This window comes from Mesoplodon bidens (genome assembly GCF_964165515.1).
Source record: "Mesoplodon bidens genome assembly, chromosome: 12".
Taxonomy (NCBI): Eukaryota; Metazoa; Chordata; class Mammalia; order Artiodactyla; family Ziphiidae; genus Mesoplodon; species Mesoplodon bidens.
In genome coordinates, this window is record NC_138168.1 from 38,567,758 (window position 1) to 38,592,946 (window position 25,189).

Consider the following 25,189-nt stretch of genomic DNA (forward strand, 5'->3'; position numbering starts at 1 on the left):
TTGGACCAGCTCTTTTCCACAACCCTGTGCTTGGTTCCATTCTTTTCACCAGGTTGGAAGCTTCAATTAGGTTATATTTTCTTCTGGTCTGAGTTCATTCCATGGATAAACAAACCTCAACAAATTATCTGCATTTGGCCAGCAAGACTGACACATGCCATCCATCTGAATAACCATTTTTTAGTCCTAATTTACCCAGAGAGCGAGTATTCTGGCTGCCGTGACTGCTTCTAATTTTTTTGCTTCTATCGTGTCTGGCCTGAGGCTTTTTTTATTTGTCTTTATTTAAGTAGGTGTAAACCTAATTTTTCTTTTAATATTTCATCTATCTCTGATATGAACTTGGAGCAGAAGAGTCCCTTTTAAAGTGTAGATGTGAAATATCTACCTAGACAAAATTCCTTATCTCCTTAAACATTTATTTAAGACACAGACATAGAATAAAAAATATCAGCTCTCCAAATAATTCATATATCCATCCAATTTTCCAAAAATTGCCAGAATGTGGCTAGATGATTGTTTAAATATTGAATATTTCTGGACAAATCAAGGATGTTTTCTCCTTATCCTTCATTACATGTTATCACTGTTACTGTTTTTAAAAAACAAACAAAAAACTCCCAAAGACTATTTCCATACTAGGCTACATATAATATGTCTGCAAGGAGCTGCAGAGTGTGATACTGTTCAATCTTGGTCCTTTGCATATTTGTTTTTCTGTATTTTATATGCATTTCCCTTTTCCCTGGATTTCTTGCATACAATAGTAATTAGAGATTTCTGTAAAAAAAATCTCAAGCATGGTTTATAATGCCACTTATTATTATAGGGTGTTTTACTCTGTTCCCTTATACTATTTCCAAACAGAAGGACTTTTCCAGATTAACATTTGGCATAATTTTCAGCTTTTACATAGCCCTTTGCCTAATTATTTTTAGTCTGCAATGTTTTTTTCAAGGTGGTTTATAATTTTTCAGAACTCCATGAAATCCTCTCATTAAGACTGTCTTTACTGGGGGTCTTTTGTGGAATATTACTATCTCTTTATCTGTGTTCCTAAACCAGTTTTGCCTCTTGAACTACATCTTCAGTTGGGTCTTACTTCTTCTTTCATAGAGCCTGAGCTTGGGTTCTCTTTCCTATGTTCCTGGTAGAGGTCCCCATCTAACCTGATATCATTGGCCCATAAGAGGCCACATAAGCAGATATTTTGGTTTATATGTAAATAAATAAACATTAAAAGTGTACAGGACATACATGATATGAGCTCACATACTCCTTGCCACAAAATGCCTGAATAGCATTAACAATGGGACATACCCTGTAGAATTGACAATGCTTTCCCCAAAGGACTATTTTTCCTATGAGTATACAGGAAAACTACATTTCTTAGTCTTCTTGCATTTAAGTGTGATCATGATGTACATCCTCTGAAAGACAAACATTAAAGATTCTGCTCAATTTTTCACACTGTGGCTGAGAGCAACGGATTCCCATAGAGTGGAATAACATGGAAAAAAAAAAAAAAAACAGAGCCCCAAAACCTCTATTGAGAGTCGTCTAGGAGTGCTTCTTGAACTACAAGAGCCTGTGATATAAGCGAGAACCTTTTTGTTCGTTTGAGTCACTGAGACTTGCTTGTTATATAACTATCATTAATTTACACAATTACTATATTGTTAAATATTGCATATCTTGTATTATCAGACAAAGACAGAGTCATAAACTAAATGTTATTACTGTTATCAATTTTTAACGGGAGCAGTATTTACCCAATGCTATACTTTAAGGGTGTCTAATTCACTTTTTGTTTGCTGATTCAAACAAGAGACAAAAAAATAAAAATCGAACTACTGATATCTATTCCATGGCCTTCCCTCAGAAAAATCACTACAAAGAACAAAAAAGTCTAAGTGTGCATCCTGATTTTGAGAATAATTATTTGTCTGGCCCTCTGATTTAACATGCAATATAAAAGATGTTTGAATTAAGCTTTCTGACTGCCTACTAATCTCGCTCTCTTTATATACTGCAAACCTTTTTAAGCTGTTTGGTGGTATGTTGGCATTTTCCTGAAATACTGCTTTTTAAGCTTATTATAGATATAATATTAAATTTTTTTCAAGATATAACTAGTATAAATTGTGAAGTTTCTAAAATATACTATTTTTTAAATAAAAATGCAAGTCATAAATTTTATTATGTTTTCCTAGAAATGTAGCCTCAATATCATATCTTAGTTGCCAAATGTTTCCAAATATGCTTTTACTCTTATCTCTTTATATATTTCTCTGAAAATATATGCAACTATATAGCCAAATTATCACTGCCTGGTGTATCATTCTATATGCTGTCTTGGCTTACCTGAATTATTCCATTGTGAAAGAGAAGTAGTTGAAAAAGTCATTTTGCCTAAAAAAATACAATTTATAGGGCAGTGGGAGTTCAAGATTGACACTACTAAAAGAGCAGCAAGCAAAACATTAAAGAATACTTCTTGTCAAACGTTCCTTGAAAATAAACTCTATAGGATACACAGGAATGTAGTTAAACAAAGAGACACTAAGGATAATTTAGCAGATTCTTTGAAGGAATGAGAAGTAGGCACCATACTTGCTTTGTCAATTGTGTGGAAGAACATTTAACTTGAGCCCCTGCTGAAAATAAAACTATTTAATTACATTTGAGAAAAAGTTTTTCCTTTGAAGTTTTAGATTTTCTGTTTTGTTTAGAAGACTAAAATTGAGGACAATGGTAGGGTAAAGAAAAGGCAAAACATTTCTAAAACAAAACAAATCCGTTGAAAAAATTACATTGAATTAAATAATTTGTAAAAAGCAATCAATAAATACTATAAAAGTAGGAAAAAGAAAAAGACTTTATGGAAAAATATTTTAAAATAAAAATGATAAAATATTGTCAGTTCTAACTCAAACTCAATATCTGCTAAATTTTGATAGCATTGTAAACTTTTTAAAACATCTTTTTTTAATTTTCCAACCTTATGATGCAACCCAATTGATTATAAAATAAAATTCACATTTCTTATCTTGGCCAGTAGGATTCTGAAAGGTACAGATTGTAGCAGTAATATTATCTAATGTTTGTCATTATATTACAGAACCTATGTGCTATAACTATGTTAGTGTAGTCACTAAGACCAAATAGAGCTTATATTTTACCACCTCTACATTTTGGCTCAAGTTTCCAACTTCCCATGAATATCTATGCATTTAATGCATATACATACTTCCATTCAGTACACTTATTCCTTACTTACTTACTTTAATTCACTCCCAAAAATGTTGATGCTAAATCAAAAGATGTTAAATGAAAAAAAGTGCTTTATATTTTCATTAATTTTAGTGGGAAAAAATATTCTCCATTTCATAACAAACCAAGATAAGCAAGAAATTTTTGCATATAGAAAATTATATCTATTGGATAATGAAAAACAACAATTTTAAAGCAAATGTAAACAGTTTGTTTGTAAAACACAATGTAATAAATGTTTGTTGTATTTTCAAACAGAGGGGACTTAGTGGATGGTGATCGATGGATGATGGGTATGTGAATTATTTTTTGCAAGATGCACTCTTTCTTAGGAACTATATTCTTCAAATTTTACAATTTGTGAGGCTCATGGCTTTCTTGTATTCAAATTGCACTTTGAAAAGCTCCAAATTCTGCACCTTGAAATACTCCAGTATTTAGATGTGATGAAGATGAGAAAGTCCCAATCAAAGGAGTTATGAAGAACTTTCCATTAAGATAGGAGTAAAACCAGGAGTACAAAAAAAAAAAAAAATGCATAACTTGTATCCAAAGAGCATTTTTAGGAAATCCAAGGTAATAAATTGTCTCAGTGAGGTTGGTTTTGTTTCCATATAGCTTATTTTACACAGTGAAGAAAAATAAGAGGGATAAGATAAATTTTAAATAATCTTTAGAAAAATGTCTGGTGGAAAAATTTCGCCTCCCTAGAAATGTAATGTCAAAGTGATACATCTTATAATGTATATTTTAGTGTGTTCTTACTCATTTAAAATTAGTTGATAATTTTCCAATTTTCCCTCTGTTATTGATTTCTAGTTTCAGTCCATTGTGGTCAGAAAAATACTTGATTTCAGTCTTCTTATAAATTCAGTCTTAAACTTGTTAAGACTTGTTTTGTAACCTAATGCAATGTGTCCTAGATAATGGTCTGTGTATGCTGGAGAAGAATGTGCATTCTACCACCATTGGGTGGGATGTCCTATATATGACTGTTAGGTCCATTTGAAAATCAAAAAACACACTTCTGATCAACCAGAGTAAAAGAAGAATTCAAAAGAAAAATCGGAAAATATCTTGGTTCAAACACAACTAAAATCACAACATACCAAAACTTATGCAATGCAGGAAAAGCAATACTAAGAGGGCAGTTAATGTTAATAAACACCTATGATAATAGAGAACAAAAATTTCATATAAGATAAATTTATACCTGAAAGAAATAGAAAAAGAAAAATGATCTAAATCCTTCTTAGCAAAAGGAAGGAAATAGTATATATTAGAGCAGAAATAAACAAAATAGAAAATTTAAAAATAGGAAAAAAGTCAATAAAACTAATAGTTGGTTTTTTGAAAAGATAAACAAAGGTGAAAACTTTTACCTATAAGGACTAAGAAGAAAGAGAGAAGACTCAAATAACTAAAATCAGAATGAAAATGGGAACATTACAAATGTTGCCATAGAAATAAAAAAATATCTTCAGAAAATATTATGAGTAATTACATGCCAACAAATTAAATAACCTTGAACAAATAGATAAATTACTAAAAGCATACAATTTACCAAGACTGAACAAGGAAGAAATAGAATGAATAGACCCATAACTAGTAAGGAGATTGAATCAGTAATCAAAAACCTCCTAACAAACAAAACCCCAGGAGCAGGTGACTTCACTGGAAAATTCTACCTAACATTTAAAGAAGAATTAATGCCAATCCTTCTCAATTTTTTCTGAAGAAAACTGAAGAGGAGAGAACACTTCCAAATATATTTTGTGAGGCCAGCATTACCCAATTACTAAGCCAGACAAAAACACTACAAGAAAAGAAACCTACAGGCCAATACTCGTGGTGAACATAGATGCAAAAATCCTCAACAAATACTAGTAAACTGAATTCAACAACAACAACAAAACACCATGACCAAGTGGGATTTATCTCTAGGACGCAAAGATTTTTCAACATCTGCAAATCAATTAATATGGTACACCCCACTGACAGAATGAAGGATAAAAGCATATAATCATCACAACAAATTCAGAAAGAAAGCATTTGATAACATTCAAAACCCTTATATGATGAAAAATCTTAACAAACTAGGAATAGAAGAAAATACCTCAACATAATAAAGACCATATATGAACACAACTAACATTACATCAATAGGGAAAAATTGAAAGCCTGTCCATATAAAATCAGAAACAAGACAAGGATGCCCACTCTTGCCATTTCTATTCAACAGAGTACTAGCAGTCCTAGCCAGAGTAATTAGGCAAAGGAAAAAATTGAAAGTATTCACATAGGAAAGGAAGAAGTAAAATTGTCCCTGTTTGCAGGTGACATTAAAACTATTAAAACTAATTAATTAATTAAAAAGTTGCAGGATACAAAATCAACATATAAAAACCAGCTTTGTTTCTCTACACTAATAGTGAACTATCTGAAAAGGAAATTATGAAAATAATCCCACATTCAATAGCATCACAAAGAATAAAATACTTATTAGGAATAATCTTAAATAAGGACTTGTACACTGAAACTATAAAACATTGATGAAAGAAATGAAACAAGACAAACAAATGAAAGACATTTCATGTTCATGGATGTTGAAACACAATATTTTTTAAAGGTCCATATTGTCCATTTTACACGTTCAAAGTAATCCTTATAAAATCCTTATAAATCCTAATGGCATTTTTTACAGAAACAGAACATGTAATTCTAAAACTCATATGAAATCGCAATAAAAAAATCCAGAACAGATCCCAGTTACAGCACAGCACAGGATCTGGGGTGGCCATGACCAGGTAAAAGACTCACCTTGGGACACAAAGGCAACGTGCTCCTGGGGAAGAGCCTGGATGGGGTGGCGGCAGCCATTGTTGGCCCTCACTCAAGCAGCACATCAGAAGCAGCCCAGATCTCTGATGGTGGCCACTCCACCACAGCTCACTCCCCCACATCCATGCCTAGAGGCCACGCTGGGACCTGCCTGCTTTGTGGAGTGATTCCACAACAGGAATATCTCTTCTGTCACAAGTCTAGCATATGGGCTGGGATGACTGAAATACTGGGATAACCAGGGCTGTCTACAGGAGTATGTACTTATGGGCTTTCCATGTGACTTGAGGTTCCTCATAGCATGGCAGCTTCAGGTTAGTAAAATATCTTACATTATGCCTCAGACCTCTACAGTATTCTAGGTAGCAAGGAGGAAGCTGCCTGGCTCAGCAGGTACACAGCATTCTTTCTGCTCTTTTCCATTGGCTGATGCAGTTATAAGCCTGCCCAGATTCAAGGAGGGGGAATATAGAACTCATCTTTCTGTGGGGTCATTATAATGAAAAGTCTTCAACTGACTAGTTATTACATAAAATTTGTGTGAATTGGTTTAGAAAGTACCATCATCTGGAAAATAAATTAGTGTGTATGTATATCTGTGTGTGAGCGTGTATATGAAAATAGCATCAAAAATGCACTATTTTAAGGTAATAAATATTTTTACATTGCAACATTTCATCCATTTATTTATACTTTGAGCACTTATTTACTGAACACAGACCAGGTTCTGTGGTAAGTTCTAACAATACATAGATGGATGTAACAAGTGCATTCTCTACGTTACTTGATCTTATAAATGAAACAAAAACAAACTAACAGGGCAAGGCAATAAAAGATAAGGTGACAAATCCTAAAATTCAAAAATAGATATAAGAACTGAGTCCTGGAACTAACAGGAAAAAACAAAAGATAAAGTGACAAATCCCAAAGTTCAAGAATAGATATAAGAACTGAGTCCTGGAGTCCATAAGACAATAGGTCACAAATTTGATGGAAGAGTAGAAGGAGCAAAAACGAAGACAGTGTAATACCCAGAGATCAGAAACTCATGTCCCTGGGGTTAGCCTGCACCTGCCACTATGCTGTTAATGTTGACTGGGGAACTTCTGAACAGAGGCTGTCTTTCCTGTCACTGAAACCACTGAAAAAAGGGAGTGTTCCTGCTGGGTTGCTGGAGTCTGAAGTCATTCCTGCTGCCACATCAGAAAGAGCCAGCAGCTACCAACATCTCTGATCTGCCTGAACCTCTTCTGATTTTGAAGTACCTCTGAAAAGCAGAAATTAATATCAAAACCATAAGCGAGGGATCTGGGAAAAGTTTGCAGACTGCCATCCTTAGACATACAGATTGGAGAAAGGTAAGTATGGAGCTGAGAGATAACAGAAAAATTACCAGTATCAAATCACTTCTCTAGAATAGGATTTAAAGTCCAACTCCTGAAACAGTAGAGTTCAGAGCAATAATATAGAGAGACAAGGTCTTCAAGCAGATGTGTTAGTAAAGGAACACTTACATTAATTTTTCTTATCCTATCGCCTTCTCTTTCCTGCCTGTGCAAAATCAGCCATAGGAAAAACACATCCTGTACCCAGGCTGGGAATTTCCTAAAGAGACTCTGAATTCTCAGTTTGATGCTGTTTTCCTCTCCTGATTTTACTTCAATATTTCTGGCTACTTCTTCTCATCCCCTTTGGCTGGGACTTCCTCAATTTCTGGTCTTGAAATGTTGCCGAGCTTCAAAGTTCTGACATGGACCTTTTCTCTCTGTCTACACTCAGCCTAGAAATCTCATTCAGTTTCATGGCTTTAGTCACTATCGATATGCTGATATCTCTTCAATTTATATTTTCAAACAGAAATTCACACCCCCCAAAAAAAAAATTCTGCCCCAGGCTCCAGACCTATATTTTCAACTCCCTGTTTGAAAGTTCCACTGGCTGTATTGTAGGCATCTCAATTTAATATGTCCAAAACGGAACCGCACAAACCCCTCCACTAAGGTTTATGCTATGCTCTTTCTCTCGTAATTACTGGAAATTCCAATAACTTTATAATCTTGGTGTTTTCCTTGACTTTACTCTTTTCTCATACATTACACCCAGTGCTTCAAAATTTCTGTTTGTTTAAACACAGAATGTGACCCCTTTCTACCAATCCTATGGCCACAACTCCAGTCCAAGATACTGTATTTTCTCACATTAATTCTTGAACTAGTTCTTAGCCCATCTGTCTGTTTTTGCCCTTGTGTCCTACAGTTTAATATCAGCATAGCAGGCAGAGTGATCCTGTGAAACCAAAAGTCAGATTATACCATCCCATCTCCTCAAAATCTTTCAATGTGTTCCCAGCTTACTTGAAATAAAATAAAACTATTAATAATAATTTATTCGGTCCTACCTTGTCTGGTTCCCTGTGGCTTATTTGGCATTATCTCATACTATTCAAGCCTGATTCTATTCTATTAGTCCTTGAAAATGCCATCCACAATCTCTCCTCAGAGCTTTTACAGCTGGGGCATTATCTCCCTCATATACTCTCCTTTTACCACATGGCCATTTCCCTCACTGTATTCTCATCTTTGTTTAAAATTCATGCTTCCATTGAGGTTTTCTTGGCTCTCTAAAATCTCCACTCTCGCTTTTCATAATTTTTTTCCTTAGTTTATTTAATTTCCTATCACATACCGCCCATTAACATGCTATATATTTTATTATTTTTAAACATATTTATTGGAGTATAATTGTTTTACAACGGTGTGTTTGTGTGTTAGTTTCTGCTTTATAACAAAGTAAATCAGCTATATGTGTACATATATCCCCATAACTCCTCCCTCTTGTGTCTCCCGCCCACCCTCCCTATCCCACCCCTCTAGGGGGTCACAAAGCACCGAGTTGATCTCCCTGTGCTATGCGGCTGCTTCCCACTAGCTATCTATTTTACATTTGGTAGTGTATATATATATGTCCATGCCACTCTCTCACTTCGTCCCAGCTTACCCTTCCCCCTCCCCGTGTCCTTAAGTCCATTCTCTACGTCTGCATCTTTATTCCTGTCCTGTCCCTTATATACTTTAATTATGTATCATTTTCTTTGTCTTGCCCACTAGGTATAAGTTCCATAATTTAGGTATTTGCTGTTTTTCCTACTATATCTCTAGCTCCTAACAGTTCCTAGCACATAATAGCTTCTCCACATTTGTTGAATGAATAAATTAGTATTGAAATATGACAAGGCAGGAGTGGGATGAAATAGGCTTGAAACCTCAGAAAACAGAGATATTTAACCCTCAGGGAGGGTTTTATGGAGACAAAGGGGGAAAAGAAGACCAGTGCCTGCTCTTTCCAGCTGTATCTTTGTATTCTTTCTGGGGAGCAGGCTATCCTGTTTACTGGCTAAACTGAGGTGAATTCCCACATGCTTATGAAGCCAAATCATCCAGATATTTTAGAGTCATAAAGCCATGAATGGGCAGGAGTTAGATGTGGGCAAATTCAGCGTCTTCTTATAGCATTAAGCAGCACATGTTCTCTTGTTATTCACACTCTCTTATGTTGTCTTATGCCCAAATGTCTTATGTGTAAATATATATCCCATTTTTATACATAACCTAGAATCCTGAATTCCATATCTTGGAGTTGTGGGAATTTTTTATATGTAAAGCCCAGTGGATCTGATTAAACAAGGTTTGATAATTTGGTAATATGGAGAAATTGTTACACATGATAAATATGTAGCAGGTCAAATCTATAATTTGATGATTAATTGCAGAGGAAGAAGGTTTAATACTCAGGTTTCTAGGCTGGGCAAGAGGAAGGATAAATGTAATTCAGGGGAAAAACAGGATTGGTTAGATAAGGGAAGATGTTGAGTTTAGCCTTGCTAATATCCAGCAGATCATTTTATTAACAGATCTGGCACTCAGAATACAGAGATAGGCTACTGATCTATATTTATGAGTCACTGGGTTAATCAGATATTTGAATCCATGAGAGTAGATGAGATATCCCTGTGGTAGGTAGAGAAAGAAGAAAACCTAAATAGAACACTGAGGATTCCTACATTTAAATCATTATTAGAAGACAACATATTCAGGAGACTGGGGAGGAGCCTCCTGAAATATAGGGGGAAAAATGGGAAAATATGAATTAATAGAAGCCTAGGAAATATAGCATTTTAAGAAGGAAGGAGGACTTAATCATGGTAGAGAGGACAAAGAGATGAAGTTAAAATCTGTTGATTTCATAAGCAAAAACATTACTTGTAATCTTGTTAAGAGTATTTTTAATTTGTTCTTTGAAGACAATGGCATAATTTGAGTCTAATCTGAATTGTCATTGATTTTACAAATTTAGTCCTGGCTGCCTGCTCACCACTGTATACAAGAAGTGGAGAGTAGAAGGGAAGCTCAAGAAATCATGATAGAATTTAGAAGACCTGGAGGACTTCGATGAAACATGGTCAAAAATGACTTGCAGGAAGAAAAAATGCTCCAGATCTGCCAGCACACTGATAGAACTTGATGGACCACAGCACAGGGTGCAGTGTTGAGGCTTGAAGTGAAGAAGAGTGGGACTGGAAGCTGCATCTTCAGAGCTGCGTGGTTTCTCAGAGCAGCATGGTTTCTGGGGAGATTATGTATACAGAGAAGGGGAGGAACTTTTTTGAAAGGTGGCATTAAAGATAGGGGGGGAAAGCAAGAGAGGAACATTAAGGATCCTGGAGAAAGAAAAGATAGAAAGACATTCCAACCGTTCTCCTCCCTTCCAATGCCAACACACTACACAGTGCAATTAAAAAATAATAATTATACATATATATATATGAATGAATGAATGAAGACAGAAGAGGGCATTTCCAAACTCGGAACCTCATCTTCAAAATGAGTAGAAATAGAAAAAATTAGATCACATTCATACAAAACTACTATGTAAACAGAAAGTACACTTCAGCTGAGCAGGAGTCTCACCGAATAAACAAATGTGAAGCTGAAGAGGTGTGTAACAAAACACTCTAACTGGGGGACTAAAAGAATAAAAACTTTGAATCAGAAATACAAAAGGTAACAACAAATATAGATTTAAAAAAGAAGAAATAAGACGAGCTGATTGAACTCAGGAAAGAAATTGAAGTAAAAATAAAATCATGTGAGATATTAAGACTAAACTACAAGGTGAACAAAGTAGAATAGATTAAAATAAAAATGTAATAAAATACATTGGAAAAGAACAGGAAAACAACCATGAGGGGAAAAGAATGAGATAAAGAAATAAAATGGGTTAGAGAGAAATTCTGAAATCTCAGAAACCTTTTTGGAAGTAAAGGATGCCTGATTTCCACATTGATAGGCTAACCAACTACCAAGAATAAGTGACCTAGAACAATCAATACTGAGATATAGTCTATAAAAGTTAATACATTTTAAACATAAAGACAAAAATATTCAGAGCTCAGAGGCAAAAAAGAGGAAATCACTTACAAAAACAAGAGAATTAGAATAGCATCAGACTTCTCACAAAAAGAAAATACAGCCAAGGCAAAAGGGACACATCATGTTTTATACACTTAAGAAAAGGCGAACCAAGTTATATCTATCCACATTATCCTTCAAGTAAAAAGGTTAGAAACACCCTTTTAAACATTCATGAATACTGAACACATGTGTCCTTTCTGAGTAATCTACTAGAGCAAGGGTCAGCAAACTTTTTCTGCAAGGGTTAGATAATGAAAATGTTTGACTATGTTGGCCATCTAAGGTCTCCCTTCCACCTCCTTCATTGCCTCTTCTTAGTCTTAGTGATTCTCCTTCTCCCCATCATCTTCCTTTTTCTTCTTCTTCCATGCATTAAAATGTAAAAAAAAAAAAAATCTTAGCTTGTGGGCTAAGATAACAACAGCAACAAAAAGGTGTGTAGTTTGCCAAACCCTCTACTAGAGGAAAGGCTTCATTCAACCAAGAGATGACTGCAGTTTTGGCAAAAAGATAGATGGTGAGAATTTCATTTATTTAATAGCAAAATGAAGACTAAAACAAGAATGGAGTTATAGGTAGAGGAATACTATGTGTTTTCTGTTCTGACAAATTAGAAATCTGCAATTAAATACAAGGGATAGAAAAATTAGAAATGGCATGAAATCACTGGTAGGAGGTGGTATAAATAATAACTGGGATTCAAAGTATACCATTGAAAATATATACCAGATAAAAGATTATATTAAAAAAGGATAGAAATAAAGAAGAATAAAAATAGAAGTATTGATATATGTAAGGTAAATACTAGAATAAAATTAACAACTTCTACCAAAAGAAATTAAAAAATAGAAATCACATAATATAAAAAAGGCTATGGAACATTTAATGGGTAATACTCTCTTCAAAATAATTAAGGTTTGAAGGTTATATTTCATAGTGATTTTGTATTTTGTTAGCTGAGTGACCTAGTAACTATTTAATAAAATAAGCAAAACACATGAACTCTTTTCTTTTTTCATACTGCTATCTATAACCATTTCTTTCTGTACTCTCAGGGTTATTTCCACAGTTCCCTTAATATAAGTAAGTTGAATTAGGGTGTTTAAATATATTTTGGGCAGTGAAAGCAAAGAATCAGAGTATACTTGATATTTCTGTACAAAATAGCATGATTGAACTTGAATTAAAATGCAACATCTAAAAAGTATAACTTCAAAACAGACATGAATATTGATTCATCTCTATCCAAGCACTGTGGATCACATAGTACCTCAGCGAGATCTCCATTTTATAGATATGCAAAGATGAATGGATGGGAATAAAAAGAAAATGAATTCCTTCCTAGGGATATTTAATGAATATGAAAGATACTTTTTGCTGTTAGCAGCTATTAAAGTTTATTAAAATTCCCTCAGAGACATTTCTACTCTTCATTAATTTACATATGCTCCCCAAAGGTCCCTTGAATTCTAGTAATAAAACATTTTTCAAGAGCTTCACCCAAACAATCACATACTTAGGAGAAGAAATCCAACGTCGCATATACAAATCATCAAATAACTATCTAGCATCAATATTTATATAAATTTTATGTTTCTATGTCCACTGAACAAAATTCTGTTTTATGGTATATAAAAATATTATCAGTTGCATAAAATGTTAACTAGCATATCATAGCTATAAATAGGCTGCCTATGCAAATATATTCTTTTAGATTACAGAATGCTCAACATCCATACATAATAATGCTAAAAGGAGAGTCTAAAAATAATTTAAGCCAAATATTATTGGTGAGATTCATTCAAAGAAATAATTTAATCCGTTCGTGTAAGTTCAGACGTTTCACATATGACTGAGATGAATGTTAAACCCAGTAGGCCCCCATTCTTTTGACTACCTTTAGAATGAAAGGTAGTATTTCAGATCTGCCACTGGACAGTCTTAGAGATTTTTTATTCTAAGTCTGCCTTTTTTCTCCAATAGAAAAATCAGAGACTGATGAAATAAAATCCATTCAATGTTGTACAGCTATTTTGAGTCAGGGTCATGTGTATTAATAATATTTTATTTTTGTGTAGAAATCTATTTTTTATAAAATACCTCCTCATTATTAAATCTTGGCCTCCCAACAAGTCTATTCAATATCTAGATATAATCACTTTTAAGAAACTTGTTATAGTCAAAAATTCTATGCCTTCAAGAGGTCAAATAACTTGTAATAAGTGGCCTCACACACATATAAAAGTGCCAGGACTTCAACCCCGGTTTTCTAGTGCAATGTTCTATTCTTTAAGAAGCATTCTGGAGTCTTGAAACAAAAAGGACATTGAACTGAGTTTGTTATTAGACAAATACAGATTGTATTGTTCAAAGATGACCATGAGAAGACAAGGAGTATATCAATCATGGCACAGGATTTGTAAGGGCTCATTTCTTCCTCAGATTGACACAGATCATTCCATAAGTTACTATGATAATTAAAGTAAAAATTAACAATTATTTCAAGTAAATAGTCCACAATTCACTCCTTTTTTTCACTGCACAGACTGTCTGTGGTCCTCTGCCTGGTCTTCTTCATACCAGGCTTTTGCCCAGAAGAATGATGAGTAGGGTTTAAGAACTGATGACTTAATAAGAAAATGTAATTAAGTGTATTGTAATATAGCATAGCTTTTTGGAGGTGACATATTTTATAATGGAAGAATAGATGTCTTATACATACAGAAATTTTAAATAATTCTTGATAAAACTAGAGGTTCACCACACAGATGCCAGGAAAGAAGTTTGCTAACCCACAAGGTAGTGTTAAGTGATTGAGAACCCCAGGGTTTACAGAACCATGCATTCTCTTTAATTAAGTCCAGATGCCATTCTGCAACAACTTTAAATGGAGTATAATCTATAAAAATACTGAATTACTGTTGTACACCTGAAACTAATATAATATTGTAAATCAACTATGTCAATATAAATTACTTACTTACTTAATTAATTAATTTCTAAAAAGAATTTCATTAAAAAAGAAATCCTGATGCATGAAGAAGCTAAAGCCTCTGAAGTAGATCCAGGAGTCCTAAGCAAATCAGAGAAGATTCCAGTTCCTGGCGATTCTGGGGAAGGAATACCACTCATTCTATAGAAGAGAACTTCCCCAAGGTCTAATTGTTCAAATGAAGGAGAGATACTGCTATGGCAATAAGAAATATCTGAAATGATAGCAAACAGCATGTCTGAGCACTGGATATTTAATACATGAAGACATTAAATATTTTGTGTTTATAAGATATTATCAACATAATTAAGATGCAAATGAAGCACATGTAAATAATATGATATGGGGATATATGTACATAGTAATATTCTTAATGTATAATTGTATAATGAGATTTCATAAATGTTACAAATATTTTCTCAAGAAAAGGTCTTAAAATAATCAAATAGCAAAAAATAGATTAAAATGTTTTATTTATGTGACAGAATATTATATCATCATTAAAATAATGTTTTTAAGAACACGCTAATTATACAGAGAATGTTACTTATAGGATACTAGGTAAATAAAGCATCACAAAATACACTATTTGGTGTATTATATCCAAAAATACATTACATATATATGTATATACATAAGAGTGCATATGCATGAATATACACACATTACTGGGAAGAAACACAAAAATGTTCATAACATTCATTTCTGTATGTTGATTTGTGGATATTTTGCATTTTTCTCATACTGTAATTTTTGGTTTAAATAAAAAACTGGAGGGTTGGGTAATTTTCTGATATTTTACCATAAGTAGATGTTACTCTTTAGTAAGAAATATGCAAATTATTGAAATACATGAAAGACAAAACATATGACATAGCTTAAATATAGATTGTTTTCCCATTTTAAATGGTAAATAGTACTTTTGTTCAGCACAATTAGATAAAATGAGAGAAATAATTATATGTGACACTTTTGTGGCATTATTCTAGGATATTTTGAATTTGCAAAAGATAGACTATTACATATTTTAAAATGTGACTAGTCTTGAGGGCTAGGAATTATACATTACTATAAGCTAATAATTAGGAAGATTTCTTAAGTATTGCTATTTTATCTAATTGTCTTATATAACAATTACTTGATGTTTAAGAAAAATAACTTCGAAAAATCTAATGTTATAAGACAATCTCAAAATAATAGTTTAGGAATTTTAAAAATAAGGAAGCACCAAGACCAAAAGAAATTAAAGGGAAAACAGGTAAACTAACATAACCAAAAATGCTTCAATGCTAATAGTTACTTTTTTCTTTCTTAGAGGTCTCTTAATTACTAAAAGATGCACTGACAGAGGGAACAGATTCCTGGGATGGCACTAAACAGAATTTAGAGCAACTGGGAGCAGAGCTGAGCAAATCACATGATTGGATCTTTGGTGCATGAATTGTAACTATGCTGCTACAGTTATATGCACAAGAATGGAATTTAAGCCCAAGGCAATTTGTATACAAATTCATATATAAAAGGTAAGTTGCCCTGGATTATGCACTTTGTTTCAAAATGGATTTAGTGCTATGTATTAAAGCACTGTGAGGCTTCCCTGGTGGCGCAGTGGTTGAGAATCTGCCTGCCAATGCAGGGGACACGGATTCGAGCCCTGGTCTGGGAAGATCCCACATGCTGCGGAGCAACTGGGCCCGTGAGCCACAACTACTGAGCCTGCGTGTCTGGAACCTGTGCTCCACAACAAGAGAGGCCGCCATAGTGAGAGGCCCACATACCGCGATGAAGAGTGGCCCCCACTCGCTACAACTAGAGAAAGCCCTCTCACAGAAACGAAGACCCAACACAGCCAAAAATAAATAAATAAATAAATAAATAAATAAATAAATTTATAAAAAACAAAACAAAACAGAAAAAACACTGTGATACCCACTTCAAAACGTGACCCCTTGATCTCTGCCCTTTACAATCATGAAATTTACTTTATCTCTATCATCTATCTATGTATCAGTCTTTCTATATCTACCATATACTTTGAAGAAAAATAGTTTAACTGATCTGTCTGTGAAATAATACACTAGAAATTTTCATTCAAAGTAAAATAGCAACTTAAAGTCATTATTTTGCTTTCATGTGTATTGTTTTTACATAGCACTCTGCCTTTATTTCTATCACTACTGTTACTAATACCCTCCCTATATTTTACATCTAAATAAAAATAAATCAAAGACCAGAAAGTTTAAGTCACATAGCCAGGATATAGAAACAAGAAACTACAAACTCAGGTTTTGTTTGTTGTTTGTTTGTTTTAACCACAGATTTGCCACATACACACACACACACACACACACACACACACATGCACAGAGACATGTCATCATAGTTAGTTGTTGACTACCAGCTTACCCACAGACCAGTTACTTATTTTTGCTAGATATATTTCCTCTTCTATATAATGAAGGAATTGAATTAGCTGATAAGTGATTTCTTTCAATCACTTGAATTTTAAATTTCAATGAAATGAAATGAGGAGTCATAAATGGATGAGCAATTGTTTACTTTAGCATAAAATGTATCTTTAGTTTAGATTCTCTTCTTTTACAGAATACACACTTCCTCAAACAGTAACATGACAAATATTTGTATTTTATTAGTGCATGGTTATAAAGAACAACTTAGGTATCTGAAATTTATAGAAATGGAATTTGTATTAGATTGAAATCTTCCATATCTGTTTATGAGAGCCTAAGGATTTCCTCATGGGAGCATTTTAATGAAGGTTCCAAAAAGTAAGACAGACTGTATTTGAATTTCTAATATTTAATAAAGATTTTTGGATACCACCTAGCCTCAAAGTAGGATTTGATTTACCTGATAAACAAGTAGCAAGAAAGAATAATTATTATTAGTTAATCCCATCAAGTCTAGTTAAAATATGCCACTGCATGATCAAAGTGGCAAAGAGTTCTGATCCTAATTACAACTCACCAATTAATATTTCCCCTCTCTAAATTGTTTCCTCTGTTTATTCTGTTGAGTGGAGAAGACAGTGCCAACCTAGAAGTCATCCTCAGCCAGAAAACCAAAATTGCATTCAGAATTGCCACTGGACTTGCCTAGGCATCAGTTTTTCTAAAGTTCTATATATACCCTTATTGTACTGCCATCTAACCTTTCACTCTCATATCATTCAAAACTAAATATGCAGTACATTACTTGGGCTTGTGTTAAAAATACTTTGGCAATCATTTTCAAAATTAGCACAATTATTCTCAAGAAGTAACATCCATAGCTACCATTCTTCACAGTGTTTAGCACAAATGCTTCCATTGTATCTAAAAGAAAGTATAATTTTAAAGAGCAAAGGAAAGATCAACAGGAAAATCAACTTTATAGTAATCTTATACTTTTTAAATTTTAGCTGTTTGAAAATAATAGGTATGGATTTTATCTATCTAGCTACCAGTTTGTTTATTTTTTTGCATTTGTCCTATTCAGTATTCTCTGAGCATCCTGAGCCGGCTGTCTGTCACTAATATGGGAACATTTTCAGTCATTGTTTCTACAGATATTTCTTCAGCCCCCTCTTTCTGTTTTCTTCTTCTGAAATTTGAATTACACTTAAGTCAGGTGGTCTGATATTGCCCCACTATTTTAGGATGTTCTGTTCTATTTATTTATTGTTTTTTCTCTTTTTTTTCAGTGTGGATAATCTATTGACTTCTTTTCATGTTCACTGATTCTTTCTCAGCTGTGTCAGTCTACTGATGAGTCCGTTGATGGTATTTGTTTTCTGTTACTGAATTTTTCATTTCTCTAATTTCCATTTGACTCTTTATTATACTTTCCATGTCTCTCCTGAAATAATTTAATTGGTTTTGCCATGTGGTCCACCTTTTCCATTATAAGCTTTAACATATAAATAAAAGATATTTTAAATTCCTGTCTGATTATTACAATGTCTGTTTCATATCTGAATTGGTTTTGATGATTTATTTGTCTCTTAGGAATGTGTCCTTTTACTTGTCCTTTATATATGTATGATTTTTTTTATTGAAAGTCAATTTTTTTTTATTGCATACGACAGTAGAGACTGCAGTAAATATATTTCATGCCTTGAAATAGATATGTCTATCTTTCACCTAGGACTTAAATTCAGGGGTTGGGTTAATTTAATTAATAGTTGAATTGGATTTGAGATTTGATATTGCTATAGTTATCTTCAGCACACTTCAAGCTTAAATTCCTGTAGGGATTCCCTCTGTTTAAGGTAGAGGCTGATTTACCAGATGATTTTGTTTTGTTTTTTCCAATGTCTACTCTACCTTCAGTTTTAGATCTTCCCTTAGTGCTAAGACCTGCCGGGGTCTGGCTCTAGCACTGCATATTTCTCATTAGTCACCTGGTGAAGATGGACACTCTCTCTTATCCTAATTAAACTTGAGTTCTGAGCAGGTACCATGTTTCTGGATCTTAACTGTGGCCTTCTTTATGCTCCTGCCCCTCTTCTGGCTGAAGTTCTGAACTCTGTACTTTTCTTGCTCATTCCTCAGGAGAGGGTTTGTTTTGTTTTCTCTTCCTTTCCCTAGCTGTAATGGGTTTTGGGCATCATCCTGAAGCCAACAGTGTCTGTTGTTATTCTCCCCACAGATAAAGGGTTTTGTTTTATAGGGGGAGGGAATCTCAGGGGAGTCTTATGTCCCTCCTCCAGTGGCTGCTCTTCCTCTCCTCTGACCTGCACCATGAGGGGAACTTCTTCAAAACTCATCTTTCTGTGAGTGATCAGTGGGGTCCAAGAAAGAAAAGCCTGTAAAAACGTGGAGACTCCTCCTATATTTGAGAAACTCAGAGGCTTTGCCCTCTCTTACCCACGAACACTTGACCTCCACCGATTCCCCAATTTTAGTCAAATCCAGCTGTGTCTTGCCCAGGAAAATGTAAGAGCAAAACAAATTAAAAATAAGAGCTTAATGTGGGTATCGTCTCACACCAGTCAGAATGGCTATCATCAAAAAGTCTACAAATAATAAATGCTGGAGAGGGTGTAGAGAAAAGGGAACCCTCCTACACTGTTGGTGAGAATGTAAATTGGTACAGACACTATGGAGAACAGTATGGTGGTTCCTTAAAAAACTAAAGGTAGACCTACCATATGACCCAGCAATCCCACTCCTGGACAGATATCTGGAAAAAACGAAAGTTCTAATTCAAAAAGATACACGCACCCCAATGTTCACAGCAGCACTATTTACAATAGCCAAAACAGGGAAACAACCCAACTGCCTATCAGTAGGTGATCGGTTTAAGAAGATGAGGTGTATATATAAATTGAAATATTACTCAGCCATAAAAAATGAAATACTGTCATTTGCAGCAACATGGATGGACCTAGAGAATATCATACTAAGTGAAGCAAGTCAGAGAAAGATATTATTTTATGATATCACTTATATGTGGAATCTAAAAAATAATACAAATGAATCTATATACGAAACAGACATAGACTCAGAGATAGAAAACAGACTTAAAGGGAAAGGGAGGCGGGAGGGATAAATTAGGAGATGGGATTAACAGATACAAACTGCTACACATAAAACAGATAAGCAAGAAGGATTTACTGTATAGCACAGGGAGCTATACTCAGTATTGTGTAATAACCTATAATGAAAATAATCTGAATATATATATATATATATATATATGTACATATGGGAATCAATTTGCTGTACACCTGACACTAACATAATATTGTAAATCAACTATTCTGCAATTAAAAAAATAATAGCTAATTCTCCCTGTTGCAAATAAGAGAGTGACCCCCCTCCTTTTTCTTAGAGCATGTATTTTATAAACTTGTAAGTTTTTTCTTTATCCCTTAAAAATGCATGTAAATCTTTTTAAAAGCCCAATAAGCCTCTTGCCATATTTAAGATCCAGGAATGCCTTTCTCAAGGACTTGATAACAATGTCTTTGAAATGTTATCATCAAGGTCGACAGCACCCCTATCTCCCAGCATTTCTGCAGGAGGGTTGGATCCTAAACTCAGAGGGTGCCTCATTCAAGTTTCAAAACTACTCCCTGTCATAAAGGCATGAGATGCTTATTTTTCCTTTGAATAAATCTAATTAGCTAGCATAGATAGTCAACTACCAAGTGAATTAGGATGTACTATGTATGATAAATAGTGCTTCATGTTCTCTTACTTGCAGACTAGTTGGTTATTATTTACCTTTTTTTAATGCTTCTTTTTATTTCAAGGTTCACTCATTTTATGTTCTCCCCTAGATTTCAATGCAATATAATCTTTTTGAAGACTTTGGTGAGTGTAGCTAGATGTCTAACTTTAGTTAGAGAACAATCATCCACCTACCTATTTTAGACTACCTTAAAAGTAAATTGAGAGGGTGGGCTCTAGCCTTTTCTATCGAAGACATCCATCAGAAAGATGAGATTAGTTTTAGTTCATTGAAGTGTCTTTATGTTTAATGAAATACGATGCAGACCTCTTTTCATAGTTTTAAGGGAATCATGCTGAGACATCTTGATTTTGGTTTTTAAATAGTTCCAGCCTGACTACCAAGCCCTGTCCCCATTCTAGAGCTACTAATTATTTTGAAGACATCTACATAATGGGTTGTATCTGCTTGGCTTTATGAAACAGTGAGGTTTCTTTCTATCTTGCAATCTCTTAGCGGATTGCCTGTTGTGCACATCACATTCTGGCATAATGCTTATTCAATAATAAAATTGTTTTCTTCCTTTCTACCTTTGTGGAGACATTTTCTAGGTTTGAAGGAGACTTTGTTTTTAATTATTTTTCCCCAACAAATCCAGGGCTCATGTCTAGTCATTCCCTGCAGGCAATTAATTCATCAGCTTTTGGCCAGTTGCCCTACGACCTCAATATTCGAATAGGAACAAGAAATGTGATGAACTTCCTGTTTGTCTGACTTTTCTTGTAATATTAGGAGTATTATTCCTTATAATCCATACCCCAGGTCGACCCCCAGTGGAAATGGGAAGTACCCTGATGGCTTTTTTTTTTTTTTTTTGCTGTATGCGGGCCTCTCACTGTTGTGGCCTCTCCCGTTGCGGAGCACAGGCTCCGGACGCGCAGGCCCAACGGCCATGGCTCACGGGCCCAACCGCTCCGCGGCATGTGGGATCTTCCCAGACCGGGGCACGAACCCGTGTCCCCTGCATCAGCAGGCGGACTCTCAACCACTGCGCCACCAGGGAAGCCCTGGCTTTTTGATTCAATTTGTTGAGGAAGAAAGGAAGGATAGCCTTTTGTTCTTTTAGTTTTAAAAAAAATAGAGACTTATGCAGTTGGTCCCAGTAATGGGATTTTATAATAAAGACCTATGAATAAAGCAAACAGAAATCTCAGGTACCTAGCCAGAATTCCGACTATACAACCAGCCTCACAGAAAGAAGGCATCTTCTAGATATTGGTCCCAGGAGATTGTTAATGATCTGAAGTGACTTTAGGGAGAGGGTTTTCTCTTTGAAACCCCAGCAGCAGGGATTTATTGATCACCTATCTGTACTCGTTTCCATTTCCAACTGTCTCTGTTTTTACCTCTCCTGTAAACTCACATACTGTCCCGGGTAATTTTTTGTTTGTTTTTCCTTAGTTGATTTATTTCCTTATTTAAAAAGAAAATAGTATATAAATTGGCGTACTCCTGTCCTTCACTGGACATTGTTCTGCTACTACTGTGAACACAACTATCATCTTCATGCCATATCACTGGTTTAGATTTTCAGAGGATAAAAAGATATGATTGGCACAGCTAATCACATCAGCCTGTTTAAAAATGTTTTTCTCCAGACAATATAAAAATCTACTCCACTGTTACAGATTAACTGTTCTTAGGTAAGTGCTGCAGCCAAGAGAAACCTAAGGAATCAGTTAGGCCTGTTCTCTCAATAAGTGTAAATGTGGCCGTATCTCATAAAACTGGGCTGAGAACAGTAAACACTGCAAGTGCCTTCTAATGTATGCATCATCAAAACAAGTGTGTCTAAAAACGCATTTTAGTCATAACCAACTGCTACAATCTAATCAAGAATTACCTCATGTCCTCTGCCTTCTTTATAGTTGCTATAAGGTTGCAAAGCATTATTACAGAAAATAAGCGTCTCATATCTTGATATTTCTGTCTCAAAGCAGCCATTTCTCTGTTTTCCTCCATAAGCACCCTCTTTTACACAGTGTCTATTTCAAACTTTTCCAATCATCTCAATCCTATTCATACCAAGATCCTGTCACTTTGAAAAGATTTCATCTCCTCCTCACAGCACATAGACACAATCAGATGGGAAATTACTCAACACCTTGATACTAAACCTAAAAATTTTGAATCTGAATTCATCCTTTCCTCATTGCTTCTTACTGCAATAGAACAGATAATTTTCCTAGTCCCTACACCTATTCCTTCCCTCTATACTTTGTACACCCTTTCCTTCTCTGACACCATGATTAATTGATTTTTCCCATTTTACTTATTTTTAAACTTTATTCACGGTATTGTTCATTTATACAAACTTAAATCTTTCCCATTAACAAGGAAAATTTCACTTGACTGCATGGCCCTCTCCAGTACTGCATTGCCCCTTTCCAAAACTCATAGACAACTCTCTAAATGATTTAGCTTTCAACCCATGTCTATGATTCATGGCTGCCTCAACCCTCTGTAATGTGGATAATTTCCAGAGAAATATCTCTCACCAAGATTACTGCTCTCTTCCTTTTAACTAAATCCAATGGGTACTTCTATGCTATTATGCTATTTAAACTCTCAGGTCTATTTGATACTGTTGGACACTTTTTTCTTTTTGAATCTGGTTTGTCTCTCAATTTTTTGATACCACTTTCCAGTATTTTTTGAGAATTCCCTTTCTATACCTGTTCTTTATAATTGTGTATTTTCTAAGAATCTGCCCTAGAATTTAATCTTCCATTAATCTAAACAGGTTTCATGGTCAATCTCATCCATAACTTCATCTTTAATAACATATTATGTTCTGATTGATTTTCAAGATAATATTCCATTCTAAATTTTTATTTTCTGGCATTTGCAACCCATACAACTCCATATTGGACAGCTTTTTTGGGATGTCTTATAGGCTGCTGCTATAGGCTATGCTCATACCCAAACTTTGAATATTTCTCCTAAATCTCTTTCTTCTCTTTCCAAACTTAATGAATGATACTCCTAATTTATAGAATGGTTTTGATATACAAACATGTAAATACAGCTATGTATATATTTCATATATTTGCTTAATGGATTCTATTGCAAAAACACATAATTTGCTTTCTTAAAAAATATCATGTAACAAACCCTATGATTTAAGGTTATTCTTTCCAAAGCCTACCAGAAGAAATACACTTCCAAGGAAATTTTTAGGAACATTTTTATTTAGAATATTTTATTTCAATGTTTCTAAAATATATATAAAATCTACCTTACTACTGATGAAATCATTTTCTCATTAGTACACTTATATTTCAATATTGTAACATCTTATTAAAAATTGTGGGCTTCTAATAAATAAAAATATTAAATATCATAGATGCTAAGAGAAAATAGAAATATAGTATGCTAACTATATAGACAAATGTGTATAAGTTAAGTGATAAGTGAAGTAAATTATAAAAGTGATCTGAGTTTGATAACATATTTTTCTGTTTAATCTCCCGTAATGGTTTAAATACTTAAATTTAAAGGAAAAGAGTAACTGCATATGTCCAAACAGAAAATATCATTAGCATACTAACTTCACAAAAGAGGCCAATTTCCTTTATACATTCTTCTTTCAAGATAATATTTGATTCAAAGAAATTGCAGAGGGGAGTTTACTCTTGTGAATTTTAAACGAGAACCTAAAAAAAATAATCCTTTTATCTGAAGTTAGGTTTGTTTTTACATGTAAGTTTTTTGTTTTGTTTTGTTTTTAGAAATGCTCATTTGAAGTAACCTCACATGCTCATTTTATATACCTTGTCTTTGAGATTGATATGCTCTGAATTACAATTATCTGCCAATAGGAAAGACTAAGAAATCCAGCTTAGGCTTGTCTGTCACTGTAAAATTTGGCTTGTTATCCATTGGCCTAAATCAGAAGAGTTCTCTCTTCAGAGTCTGTGGTATTTCCCTTTTTTAAAAAAAAAAGGTATTAATTTTTTTTACAGCTTTATTAGGGTATAGAAAATATAAATTGCATATATTTAAGATATATTTATGATATAAACTGTGATGTTTTGATATTTGTATACATTGTGAAATGATTACCGAAATCAAATTACGTCAAGATAGTCCCACTCTTCTGGGAGAAAGCATTCACAACAACAACAACAACAACACAGAGAAAGGCTTTCAAAAGTAGAAAGGTATCTGAAGTATTGACTGGAATCTAACACTATCACTTCGTGTTGTATCTTGAGAAAAACATCATCTCTCTATGCAGCTACCAGACATCCTTCCTCCTGTGAATATACTTCACAGATATTTTTTTCCTGAGGTCTTTAACCACAGCTTCATCCCAGGTGTCATATCCTCTTCTCAATATGTACTGAGTGTTCCAGCTCTTGTATCTATTTTG